At 49.2% G+C, this 13,386-nt stretch overlaps 1 protein-coding gene across 2 annotated transcripts in view; it reads left to right on the forward strand.

The window, feature by feature from the left end:
* Window positions 1–13,386, forward strand: part of BORCS7 (BLOC-1 related complex subunit 7) — a 195,249-nt gene that overhangs the window by 66,674 nt on the left and 115,189 nt on the right. The window lies entirely within an intron of this gene.

The following is a 13,386-nucleotide window of genomic DNA, read 5'->3' on the forward strand; positions in this document are numbered from 1 at the left end:
CCTGGGACTATAGCTTCACCTGTGGGGAGCTATTACATCTTTGCTGCACCATACCATCAGTCCCAGCGGATCTGCATGCAGAGTCGGCTTAACACCTCCCTTGCCGAACACCACAGGTGGCGTCACGAACTATTCATCTAACTACATTCCACCATTCACATCTTCCTATTACTTGGGCACCCAGGGCCACGGTCTGGGTCACCGCTGCTGTGACACATCCCACTGATACCGGCCCGGTACCGAGTACCCCACAGCCCTGGGAGGGCGACTCAATTTGGCGTCACGAACAGAATTACGGAGCCCGGTACGCCCGGGTCCTGTGTGCCATAGACTGTGTGTGAAAATTGGCGCCAATTGCCGCCATTGCCGTGCTGCTTGGCGCGCGCGGGAAGAAGGGGCACGCCTTCGTGGGCGGAGCCTGCCACAGAGCGCGAAGAAGTGAAGTGCCGCGCGGGAAGAGAGGACAGCGCGCAAGAGGAGGAGGAGCTGAGGCCTACAGCCCGGAGCGTCGGGCCTGTGAAGCGGCCGCCGGTGAGCTCACATAACCCCCGGCCCTGACTAACGTTAACTAGGGGGGGAAGAGGATGTCCACGCCAGACGGCAATGCAGCAGCAGGCGCCGTTGCCAACCCCGCAGCACCGCCCGCTGCAGCGGTCTCCATAATGCCGCAGTCCATGCCCTACATACCAGGAGCGGCCTGGCTACCACAGTACTTGGGTGAGTCGCATACCCTGATTGAATTTAAAGAGAGACTGTGCAGTTTATTTAAAGTATACCCTCTGTCTGAAAGCTAGAAAGTGAATACCTGATTGGACAGCTAAAGGGTGCAGCACAGAGAGAAGTGAAGGCCTGGCAGGATACTGATAAAGAGACTGTTGCAAAGATCCTGGCCAAGCGGAGAAGCACCTTTGACACCCGTACTACCGCTGAAATCAAGATGAGATTCTTTGGCTGTAAACAGAAGGCGCAGGACAGTATCAGGGACTATGCTCTCAACCTGCAGGAGGCGCTGCGAGCAGTTAAGCAAGTTGATCCTGACAGTGTGAAGAAGGAAGATAAACTGTTACAGGAGCAGTTCATTGAAGGACTCCTATCCAGTACCCACATAGGACAGTTGCATATCATAACCCTGCAAAACCCTGATCTGGACTTTGCTGATTTTAAGGACAGGGCTATTCGGGTACTGCAGGAATCCACTGACAGCCGTCCAGCGCCCCCTAGGCGCCCAGCGATCACCTACCATCAGGAAGCAACATCTTTCCCTTCCATCCCTGTAGAGGCTGATGCACAGATTCTGGCAAAAGATCCAACTGAGGAGCTGCGTCTTCAGGTCCAGGAGTTGATAAAAGGGATGGCTGCACTTACTAAAACCGTGCAGTCCCTGCAGGTGTCCTCCAAGCAAAAGATCCAGCTTGCTTCCAGTCCAGAGGATGTCCCGTGGCTCCAGAGGAGGAGAACCCCGCCACTTCGAGGGAAGAACAACGATCGCTATGACCAGGACGGACGTCCCATCTGTCGTCGCTGCTACAAGGCAGGTCATCTTGCAAGATTTTGTCCTTTAATCGAGCAACCCCTTGGGCAGAGCGCCAACCCCCAGGAGTAGGATCGCCAGGCCCAAGGAACTGGAGAGCCAAGTATGTGGGAGGGAGACCAATCCTTCCTGTGGTGATTGACGGCATCCCCATGAACGCTTTGCTGGACACTGGCTCCCAGGTGACCACTATGCCGTACATTCTTTACAAGAGGTATTGGGCTGATTCTGAGCTTACCCGTGGCCCAACTGATGAACGGACAGTAGTTGCTAGTAATGGTCAGTCTTTGCCGTAGATTGGATGTAAAGAGATTACTGTTAAAGTGGGCCGGGTAGAGCTAAAATCTCAAGGTCTGATAGTTGTGGATATTGATAGACGTGAATGTAATCCCATGATGACTCTTGGTACAAATGTAATTGAAAACTGTCTGTCCGAGGCTTTTGTCTTGTTGCAACAGGTGGCTGAGACTGCTGGTTCTGGTGAACAACGAGTCCTGCAGAAGGAGATCAGAGCCCTGATGCAAAGACAACAGGTAGAACTCTCTGGCGGAGAAATTGGCAGCATCAGAGTGAGTGATCCTTTCCCCATTGCAATACCCCCAGATGTGAAATGTTGGTTTGGTGTCGGGCAGCTATAGGTCTTAGAGGGAGAGATTACCAGGCATTGGTAGAACCAGTATACTCCGATAGCAGGCCCACTGTCCTGACAGCCAGAGGGGTGGTTGATGTACGAAAGGGGAGAGTACCTGTACGCCTTTTGAATTGTGGGGAAGAAGAGGCCACAATACCTCGGTAAGCCACAGTTGCTAAGCTGCTCACTGTTAATAACAACTCTTTGCAGGCAGCAGAGCCCTTGGTCTCATCCGGTCAGGTGGAGGACAATGGCTCTGTGAAGCAGCCAGAGGAGTGGTGTCAGCAACTGCAGGTGGGAACTGACTCTACACCTTCATACCAGAAAAATGGGGTTTACAGAGTGACACAAGAGTATGAGCGGGTATTCAGCAAACACCCACTAGATTTTGGGCAGGCAAAAGGGGTTCAACATCATATCCCCACTGGAGATCATCCACCCATTAAAGAAAGGTACCGGCCTATACCCCCAACACAATACCAATGTGCCAAAGGTATGTTGAGAGAGATGAAGGAAGCAGGGGTTATCAGAGACAGTTGTAGCCCATTGGCAGCTCCAATAGTTTTTGTAAAGAAAAAGGATGGTACCATGAGAATGTGTGTTGATTACAGGAAAATTAACAGCATTACACATAAAGATGCCTACCCATTACCTAGAATTGAGGAATCATTAGCTGCACTTAAAACTGCTAATTATTTTTCCACTTTGGATCTCACCAGTGGGTATTGGCAGGTTCCCGTTGCAGAGACAGACAAGGAGAAAACAGCATTTACCACTCCAATCGGTCTCTGTGAGTTCAGTTATATGTCATTCGGGCTCTGCACAGCCCCAGGAACCTTTCAACGGCTGATGGAGTGCTGCCTGGGACACATGAACTTTGAGACGGTCCTGTTGTATCTGGATGATGTCATTGTTTTCTCCAAAACCTATGACGATCAACTGGAACACCTGGCTGGAGTGTTTGAAGCTTTGTCCAATTTTGGCCTGAAGGTGAAACCCTCCAAGTGCCACCTCCTGAAGCCCAAGGTGCAGTACCTCGGTCATGTGGTCAGTGCAGAAGGTGTGGCACCAGATCCTGATAAGGTCACAGTCATCCGGGACTGGCCGAAGCCCAGCAACCTTCATGAAGTACGCCAATTCCTTGGACTGGTAGGCTATTACCGAAGATTCAAAGGCTTTACTGAAATAGCCACCCCTATGCAAAATCTCCTGGTGAGGCAGTCCAACAAGACCAAACAGAAAAATTGCTCCTTTGAATGGACTGGAGAGTTGGAAAGGTCCTTCACCAGATTGAAGATGGCTCTCACAGGAGATGAAGTTCTGGCCTACCCAGATTATGACAAGCCCTTTGTGCTGTACATTGATGCCAGCAACGTGGGACTAGGAGCAGTACTGTCGCAGGTCCAGAATGGGAAAGAAAGAGTGATCTCCTATGCCAGCAGGAAGCTGCGCCCCACTGAAAGGAACCCTGATAATTACAGTTCTTTCAAGCTGGAGTTCCTTGCCATAGTCTGGGCTGTCACCGAAAGGTTCAAACATTACCTAGCCTCTGCCAAGTTCACTATCTTCATGGACAACAACCCATTGATGCATTTGGACACTGCAAAACTAGGTGCACTGGAACAGCGATGGATGGCTCGGCTATCTAACTGAGTTTACCATTAAGTACCGGGCAGGGCACAAGAATGCCAATGCTGATGTGCTGTCCAGAATGCCTAACCTACACGATGCAGGAGAAGACCCGGAGGCTCTTGAAGAAATAGAGCTACCTCCCTTCCACCAGCCAATTGCGGCCCAACGTGCCCAAGGAGTGAGAAACCAATGGTCTGGCTTGAAGGAGGTCACCCTGAATCCATTGCCCCATCATGATTGGGCAGAAACGCAAGATAGTGACCCTGCAGTCCGCCTGGTGATGGAGCTGCTGACACGAGCTGACTCACGTCCAGAGTCGGATGCTCCTGAAGAAACTCAGCAGTTGTGGAAGGAGAGAGGCCGGTTGTTCATTTATGAAGGGAAGCTGTGTCGGAGGAGTATCAATGCCCGCACTCATGAGCTGGTTTGGCAGGTGATAGTCCCAAAGAGAGAGGCATCAATGGTCCTGGAAGCATACCACAATGGAGCTGGACACTTCGGATGGAAGAAGTTGGAAGCATTGCTCCGAGAGAGGTTCTACTGGGCTGGTATGAGGAAAGCCATTGAGAGGTGGTGCCGGGAGTGTGGACAATGTAACCTGCGCAGAAAGGATCGGGACAGCCAGAGAGCTCCTCTACAGCCAATCATCACCAAACAACCCCTTGAGTTGGTTACTCTGGACCATGTGAAGGTGGTTCCAAGCCGGTCAGGCTACATCTATGCTCTTACCATTGTGGACCACTACTCAAGATCCCTGGTAGTTGTGCCTGTCAAAGATCAGACGACCAGGACGGCAGCCAGAGCATTCCAACAGCACTTCTGTAGACCACATGGGTATCCTGAAAGAGTGCTTACGGATCAAGGTCCAGCTTTCGAGGCAGAAGTGTTCCAAGAATTCTGTAACCTGTATGGTTGTAAGAAGATCAGGACAACACCGTACTACCCACAGACCAATGGCATGTGCGAGAAGATGAACCAGGTAGTGATTGACCTTCTTAAGACTTTGCCCTTTATAGGAGAGGAATCTGTGGCCTGAGAAGTTGCCCGATCTAGTAGACCTCTACAACCATATTCCAGTGAACTCTACCAACTGTACCCCAGCCTATTTAATGAGAGCAAGACCTGGTAAGCTGCCTATTGACTTAGACATGGGAGTCCTGACACCTGAAGTAGCGTCACCAGATGATGATTGGGACACGGAGAGGCAGCAACAGTACAGGAGAGTTCAAGAATGCGTGGAAAGGAGTCTGGCTCAGGCAAGACAAAAGCAGGAGAAGCTTTAAAATCAAAATGCACCTGCCGTTCCTTTGTCGCCGGGAGAGCAAGACTTGAAAAGGAAGAGAAGATTGCACAAATTGGATGATCAAAGGGAAGCTGAACCTTATACCATTCTGCCCTCAAACTTTGATAATACTAAGGTATGCCTTGTTAGTAAAGATGGAGGAGAGACCTCAGCAGCGGTATCGAGAGATCATTTGAAGTTATGCACTGACCAGTTAAAAGAAAGAAAAGAAGAACCAGATAACATCCAACCCATAGTGGAAGAAGAGAAGGTCAGCACAGTGCTTGGAGAATTCCCTGCGAATTGGACTAAAGTGAACGATGCTATAGTGGTGCCAGTGTTGACATTTCCCCAACTGGTAGTACAGGGAGAAGTGACTCAAGAGAATCAAGAAAATCAGGTAGCAGATGCCACACCAGCAGTGGAGCCAGAAAACCCTCGCCCTGCCAGTGGTGAACCTGTTATGCCCCTGGTGAGTCTAAGAGTTCACAGACAATCTAGGATCCCTGTGCCATGCAGAACCCCCAGTAGTGTATCCAGTACATTACCCACTACACCAGTATTACACAGGTCTACCCGCATTACACAAGGGATGCCACCCATCAGATATCGTATATAGGTAGATGTAAATGTTGAAATTGTATGTGTATATATGTAACTGTTTTTCAAGTTTTGTGCCTACAGGTAACCTGTAAGAGTTTCCTTTAGTTATGGACATTGTACCACAGGACTTGTGTGGTTAAACACTTTCCTGTATATAGTTCACCATTTGCCCAGGAATGGACCATGGACATTGATGCTTGGACTTATCATCATAGGACCATTTTTGAAGCTCTTGGTTTTTGTAACTTTTTAATTTTTAACTCTTGTACAAATACTATTGTTCAACTGTTTTTATATGTTTCATGTTTTTGTTCAGCCCAGGAGTGCTGACTTGCACTAGGGGGGAATGTGGCGCCCCCAGGAGTATGGTCGCCACAGTGGCTTTGCCTTCCTCCAGGGGAGGGTAATGCCAGGCTTGGAGGCAATGATGGGTCTCTCTCGCAGTCAATCCATGCATGCAACACAGTTCCACTCCAGGTCAGCAGGGGGAGCTCTGAACCAGAATTCAGGGGAGGAGTGCTCTCTGAGGGCCAAGAGGAAGGAGTGAGTAGTTAGTCTGCGGAGGGTGAAGTGTACAGATGTGTGGAAGGAACACTGAGATAGAGCTGAGAGGAAGAGCTCATCTCTGGAGAGAGCGCATGAACTGGAGCCTGGTCTCCACGGTTGTACGGATACTAACGGTCCTGCAACAGACACCAGAGGAGTAGGACGCTGTAAATGCCTTACTCCCATCTAAGACTTGAGGGCACAACAGCAGCTTGGATAGAGAGCCGGGACTCAAGAGAGAGGAGTCCCCGAGATAGGCTACAGCTGTCTGCCGTGCAAGTGAGGTTCTTGAGAACATCTGACAGGAGGAACTTCAGTGTAACTCGGTACTGGAGATCCTGCAAACAAGCGCTAGTAAGGAGACTGCACAGCCCGTCTGCTGAGAGAGAATCCCTGAATTGCTTCCAGGCTAGCCTGCTCCAATACCATCTGTAATCAGGACCTGGACTGCAGTTATCAAGTAAAGGTACAGAAATTGCACCCCGCTGTGTCTTGTCTGCTTCTTACCTTTCCGGCACTGCTACATCCCCGTGCTAACCACATCTACACTGCCCTGGGACTGTAGCTTCACCTGTGGGGAGCTATTACATCTTTGCTGCACCATACCATCAGTCCCAGCGGATCTGCATACAGCGTCGGCTTAACACCTCCCTTGCCGAACACCACAGGTGGCGTCACGAACTATTCATCTAACTACATTCCACCATTCACATCTTCCTATTACTTGGGCGCCCAGGGCCACGGTCCGGGTCACCGCTGCTGTGACACATCCCACTGATACCGGCCCGGTACCGAGTACCCCACAGCCCTGGGAGGGCGACTCATTATTATATCCATTTTTGGAAACAGAATTGTCCATTATGCTCAATTGGTGCATTTAAAAGAAAAAAAATAGCTACCATAGGGACACCATCCATATTGCAGCTGTATTTATCGATCCATTGCAATTATTAACATAGAAAACTGTATGGAATTTTATTATTTTTAAAATTATCGATGTACAAAACTGTGTTGGGATGAAAAATTATTTTAGTTTGAACCTGACCTTGTATGAAATAATTATATGAGTATGTTGGCCAAGGCTCTTGACAGATAAGGTAAGCAGAAGATATGCTATAAAGGTAAAATATAAGTAGTTACTTGAAGAGTTATTTTAATTTTTCTACAGTATATTGTTTTCAATTTAAAGTGCATTTCTGGGACTTTGTGAAAAACAAAAAATGTGCCTAAAGCACTGTTGTGCCCAGTGTCGTAACTCGCCAGCACAGAGTGGTGAAAGACCGCTCATGCCGGAGATTCAGCTACCTCTGTTGACGTCACGTCGACAGAATAGCAGCTTCTTTATCGCTCCCCTCTGATGACAGGGCAGGGCTTCCAATGTAATTGTCATAGGCAGCAACTGTCAAACTGGGGGAGCCGTCTGTCAATCAGAATGATGTTAGGAGTCAAAAAATACTTCGACAGAATAGATCAGAAAAGAAACTGCTGCAGAAGCGGCTGAATTGCCGGCAGGAGCGGTCTGTGAATGGCGTTGGGTAAAATTGGCAGCTAGGTACCAACTACCTGCCTGTTAGTACTTAGGCACTTTTTTTGTTTTTCTCAAAATCCTGGATATCCAATTTAATGGGAACATGTGACCTCCAAACCAGCTGTTTAAAAATCACCTTATATCTGCAATAGTAATAATATTAGGGATCCTATGTTCCTTGTTTGAAGTTGGTGGTGGTCAAACTTATGACTGATGGAGATTTCCGAGTGATGTAGTTATCTCATCTCATTTATTCTCTTCTTGGCTTCAAAAAAGAATTTGAAAAAGGGGTATTTCAGGCTAAACCAGCAAGCACCTCTCCATTGGATAAGTTAAAATTTGCTGCATTTATTTCTGGTGAACAAGGGTACCCACTTGAACATACTTGTCTGCCTGGCAGTATCTTTTTCTTGGCTAATGTTCATTTTTGTATCATTCAGAGACCTGCTTCGAGGATTCCTGTTAGCTAATGTAGCTCTGACCACTTTCCCTGTAGCAGGGCATAAGCGAGGTTGCATTGGGCACCACGGTGGCTCAGTGGTTAGCACTGTAGCTTTGCAGTGATAAAGTCCTGGATTCAGATCCCACCAAGGACAACATCTGCATTTGTATGTTCCTCCCGTGTTTGCGTGGGTTTCCTCCAGGTTCTCCCGTTTCCTCCTACACTCCAAAGACATACTGATAGGAAATATAGATTGTGAGCCCCAATGGGGACTGCAACGGCAATATCTGTAAAGTGCTGAGGAATTAATGGCGCTATATAAGTAAGCACAATAAATAAATAAGTTAATGGTGACAAGACTGAAGCTGCTGTAACTATTGTGACAATGTGTTCTCTGCATGCTTCCTGCGCCTTACCTTGGTTGCTTTGTAGATCTCCAAACTCGGGTTTCCAAAAACTGAAAACATGTGACCCAATTACACTGACTGTAAGAGGATGCGGTCTTTTACATATCCAGTGGAATATGTATGCGGGGTGCAGAGGTTATATCTTGTCCCTGGTCAGCTGACTCAACTTTGTTAGTATCCAGAAGGCAACCGGATATTGCTCCATCTCTACTTGGCAAATCTTGCACAACGCCTTCCCCATGGTCTTGATTGAAAGCAGCTCCACCGTTCTGCTACGTCACAGTGTTTAGCACGGAAGGATTTGGTGGTCAAGAGTCCAATAAGGCGACGTTGGCAAAGTTTACCGAGAAGAGCTGGAGCATTTGCCAGGTTTTGCATCGCCCTTCAAAGCTCATTTGCAAAAGCGATCAAAGTTCTTTTTTTTTTTTGCAATGCTATGTCAGACGGCGGCCACAAAGGTATGTTTTCACATATTCTCATTACCCAGTGCTGTTATTGGTCTTGCAGCCATAAACCATTATTTGTTTAGCAGCCATAAATCATCTGATGAACTCCCTTTAGCATTCTCCTGTGGATGAGTCCATTTAGATTCAGGCCCGAAGACCTCATCTTTGCCACTCGTTGACAGCAGTAGACATGTTGCACATCTTTACCATATCAAATGCTCATTTGTATTGTGTACGGTACATACCTTTGGTGCAGCCTCTGTATATTTGGAGATTTAATATCTTTTGGAAAATTAAATTACAGTCCAATTTCTTAATCTCTAAAGCTGGCCATTCGCATTAGATGGCTGTTGACCGAAGGATCGTTCAGCTGACTGCCATCTCAGCCGACATTCCCCTACATAGGAGCTCTCCTGTGTTCTTTATGAGAAAGATGTGTCTCGCGGCAGCTTATCTCTGGGCCTTGCCATATGACTTGGGATAAAAACCAAAAAAGAATCTCAATTTGCAGACACTGTGTTTTGGGGGTATTACTGTCATGATCCAGTGTTGGATCTGGCGGTGTTAAAAGCACAAAGTGAACTTTTTTTACTTTGGTTGAGTTCAAAGGTGTTTTGACTGTCCCCGGTGGTGGTTAGCGGTATCGCACCTTAGGTTTAGGTTAATGTTCACTTAATTATGGATCAGGTGGGACTCCCTATAAAGGTGTGCTCAGGGTGTTCACTCACTGCTTGTGATATTTCTTGCTGAGTTGTTGGAGAGCCTGGTGGAAGGATGGAGCTGGATAGGAGTCCTGTGCAGTCAGCCAGAGAGAATGAGTGCCAGCTAATGGTGTCTGCAGGAAGGACTGGCATGGCTTGGTGGAGTCGCAGTTTATGGTGTCAGCGGGAAGTGCGGGCATGGCTTAGAGGAGTGGCGACTAGGAAGAGAGTTGCACTCAGCATGCTCTACTTGGTTGCTGAGAACTGGACTCGAGCATGCTTGGATTCTTGGCAGAGGCTGGACTCATCTTGGGACTCTGTGTACTGGACTGCTGCAAGTGGTGATGGACTCTGCTCCCAGGCTGCATGATGGTGATGGATCCAGTTATGGTGATGGATCAGGGTGGAGGAGAAGATGCACACAGGTGGTGGGCTCTGTTGCTAGGAGCGCACGCAACAGAGCAAAGATAAGTGGTGTTTCCCCTGTATTGTCTCTTTCCTCATGTGTGTTGTTAGTGCAGTGGTGGGATTAGTCTCCGCACCGACCTATTCCCTAGTGAGGGTTTAGGCTCAGGGCAAGCAAGGGCGTTAAGGTACGCGTGTGGCGACAGGTGCGGAGCCTGTTTAGGGAATGTGAGGAGTGTAGGGACACTGGCTCAGGGGAGTGCAGGAGGTCTCCATTTCCCCATTCCCTATCGCAGGGCCCACCATTGTTAAAGTTTCCCAGGTTCCCCCCTTTATTATTTAAATGCGCCTTACTGGAGGCGGTGTATCCAGGGTCACGTGTGTTATGGGTTCGCCTTGCGGCATCATCTGCGACCAGACACACGTGACCATGACATTATCACCAGCCCTTACTTTTTTTTTTTCTGGTGAGCTTTGGCCATGTGGAGACCTGTGGTAATTGCTGCCGGGCCTTACTGAGGTGCAGTGGGGAGTGGCAAGGTGTGTTTAAGCCGCTGCAGCAGCAGTTATCAGGGTCTGGGGCCTCTGCTCAGATAACCAGAGAAACAAAATGGCCGCTGCGGTCTGGCAAAAGCCCCTAGAGTCGCTGCTGGGGAGCGGGACTTGCTCTCGCACGGGGAGGTACCCAGGCAGGTGGGAGGAATGGTGCCCCACGGAGCTGCCTGGTATTCCCCGAGGTGAAGGGGTACATTCCTGTGGTGAGCAGACTAGGTGTAGAGTCGCTGCTGGGGAGCGGGACTTGCTCTTACAGGGGACGCACCCAGACAGGTGGGAGGAATGGTGCCCCACGGAGCTGCCTGGTATTCCCCGAGGTGAAGGGGTACATCCCTGTGGTGAGCAGACTAGGTGTAGAGTCGCTGCTGAGGAGCGGGACTTGCTCTTACAGGGGACGCACCCAGACAGGTGGGAGGAATGGTGCCCCACGGAGCTGCCTGGTATTCCCCGAGGTGAAGGGGTACGCCCCTGTGGTGAGCTGACTGGTGTGATAGTCCGCGGGGTTTTACGCCAAATCTTCATACCATCGAAGAAGCCGCCCTCCTGGTCGTGTGGAGGTGACCAGCGAGAGTATATTTCCTCCATTTCCCGGTCCCCTTCTCCTCCTGGTGTGTGCAGCAGGTGTGCTGCGGGGGAGTAGGGACAAATCTCTACCCTCGCCATTAACCAACCCTAAGAGGCGCAGTCCTCATGGTGAAAGGGTTGGAGGGTGGTGTCACTTGGTGAATAGTGGGGGTGTGAGTGTGGTGACACAGGGGGACGCCTCGTTCAAGTCCAGAGTGAGTTCACCAAAAAATGACTAATGTATGTGTGCAATAAACGTTCAGGTCCGGACCTGTGTGTGAACGAGCATGTATGGGTGCCACCAAAAAACATCTTGAGGAAATGTGTTGTGGAGTCTGATCAGCTCTGAGCAAACATACACATACATTAACTCGTTCCCCAGGTCGGCGCTGTGGAGATGAGTGGTGCCTCCAAAAGGAACATATATTGCCAATATCAGCGGTGTTTGTCATAAACCTGAAGTGTCAGGGAATGGTGGGGTGAACTCAGGGTCTGGGCGTCCCCGCTGTAGGTGTTTCCCTAATGAGGGGTGGTCTTGAGGGTCCAGAGGCCCCTCATTAAGGAGGGGGTACTGTCATGATCCAGTGTTGGATCTGGCGGTGTTAAAAGCACAAAGTGAACTTTTTTTACTTTGGTTGAGTTCAAAGGTGTTTTGACTGTCCCCGGTGGTGGTTAGCGGTATCGCACCTTAGGTTTAGGTTAATGTTCACTTAATTATGGATCAGGTGGGACTCCCTATAAAGGTGTGCTCAGGGTGTTCACTCACTGCTGGTGATATTTCTTGCTGAGTTGTTGGAGAGCCTGGTGGAAGGATGGAGCTGGATAGGAGTCCTGCGCAGTCAGCCAGAGAGAATGAGTGCCAGCTAATGGTGTCTGCAGGAAGGACTGGCATGGCTTGGTGGAGTCGCAGTTTATGGTGTCAGCGGGAAGTGCGGGCATGGCTTAGAGGAGTGACGACTAGGAAGAGAGTTGCACTCAGCATGCTCTACTTGGTTGCTGAGAACTGGACTCGAGCATGCTTGGATTCTTGGCAGAGGCTGGACTCATCTTGGGACTCTGTGTACTGGACTGCTGCAAGTGGTGATGGACTCTGCTCCCAGGCTGCATGATGGTGATGGATCCAGTTATGGTGATGGATCAGGGTGGAGGAGAAGATGCACACAGGTGGTGGGCTCTGTTGCTAGGAGCGCACGCAACAGAGCAAAGATAAGTGGTGTTTCCCCTGTATTGTCTCTTTCCTCATGTGTGTTGTTAGTGCAGTGGTGGGATTAGACTCCGCACCGACCTATTCCCTATTGAGGGTTTAGGCTCAGGGCAAGCAAGGGCGTTAAGGTACGCGTGCGGCGACAGGTGCGGAGCCTGTTTAGGGAATGTGAGGAGTGTAGGGACACTGGCTCAGGGGAGTGCAGGAGGTCTCCATTTCCCCATTCCCTATCGCAGGGCCCACCATTGTTAAAGTTTCCCAGGTTCCCCCCTTTATTATTTAAATGCGCCTTACTGGAGGCGGTGTTTCCAGAAATATATTTATAACGTGTAATACCTAAATTCGCCAGATGGAGGCGGCGTATCCACCTGCACGCTTTATTATTTAAATTCGCCCCACTGGAGGCGGTGTATCCAGGGTCACGTGTGTTATGGGTTCGCCTTGCGGCATCATCTGCGACCAGACACACGTGACCATGACAATTGCCTCTCGTCAGTGCAAAGTATGAGATCTGATTTGTCTAGGTGAAAGGCATAAGACTGGGATCTAAGGGGTAACATTTCTCCTCGTGAAGACTATCTCTGTGGCTTGTCATTATCCGTATGAAGAAATGGTACCCCTTTAGATCCCAGTCTTAAGCCTCTCATCTAGCCAAATCAGATCTAATACTTTGCACTAATGAGGAGCAATACCCCGAAACACTGTATCTTCAAATTGAGATTCTTTTTTGGCTTTTAATCTGTGTGACATGGCAAGGCTCATTAAAGGGTCGATATTGACGTTTAGAATCGCTACTTCCAATAGGTGGCACTAGAGTTCATGTCCTCTACCTCTCTGAAGAGGCAATTTGCATATTTAATTTCCCAGCGGAGCATTGCAAGGCTTATAAGTCTCCTCACTCTGAGATGC

This window comes from Dendrobates tinctorius, unplaced genomic scaffold, assembly GCF_039654945.1.
Source record: "Dendrobates tinctorius isolate UK_male_01 unplaced genomic scaffold, ASM3965494v1 ptg000230l, whole genome shotgun sequence".
NCBI lineage: Eukaryota > Metazoa > Chordata > Amphibia > Anura > Dendrobatidae > Dendrobates > Dendrobates tinctorius.